The following is a 754-nucleotide window of genomic DNA, read 5'->3' as shown; positions in this document are numbered from 1 at the left end:
AAATCCTCGCCAAGCTGCTTTGATTTATAATCTACCTCCTCAAACCCTACGTGATCGACTAAAGGGACTTCAATCTCAACCAGAACTCCGCAACCACAAGAGTAGGCTATCTGTGAGACAAGAAGATGCATTAATAGCATGGATAGTATCACTTGATATACGTGGCGCTGCCCCAAGGCACTTTCAAGTACGAGAGATGGCCAATATTATCCTAGGCGCTGATTCTGTCGCCCCCCCAAAGCCAGTAGGAAAGAACTGGGTAATAGAGTTTACCAAGCGTCGCCCGGAGATCAAAAGCAGATTTGCTAGAAAGATTAATTGCTAAAGAGTACTATATGAAGATCTGAAGGTTATTGGTGCTTTTTTCGACGAGTTGCAGAAGGTTAAAGATCAGTATGGTATTATGGATGAAGATATCTATAACTTTGATGAAACTGGGTTCGCTATGGGACTTATTGCAATAATAAACGTAGTTTCTAGAGCAGAAATGCCTGGCAAACCATGGCTTATANAGCCAGGGAATCGGGAATGGGTTACAACTATCGAATGCATCAATTCAAAGGGGTGGTCAATACCCTCTACTATTATCTTCAAGGGAAAAGTTTATATTGAGGGATGGTTTGATGAAGCAGCTATCCCAGGAGATTGGAGAGTTGAAATAAGCGCTAATGGATGGACTACAGACATAATTGGCCTGCGCTGGCTTCAAAAAGTCTTTATTCCAGCTATAAATGGGCGTACAAGAGGGGGGTAT

The sequence above is a fragment of the Aspergillus sydowii genome, assembly GCF_001890705.1.
Source record: "Aspergillus sydowii CBS 593.65 unplaced genomic scaffold ASPSYscaffold_13, whole genome shotgun sequence".
Taxonomy (NCBI): Eukaryota; Fungi; Ascomycota; class Eurotiomycetes; order Eurotiales; family Aspergillaceae; genus Aspergillus; species Aspergillus sydowii.
Note: the sequence above shows the minus strand (reverse complement) of the source record.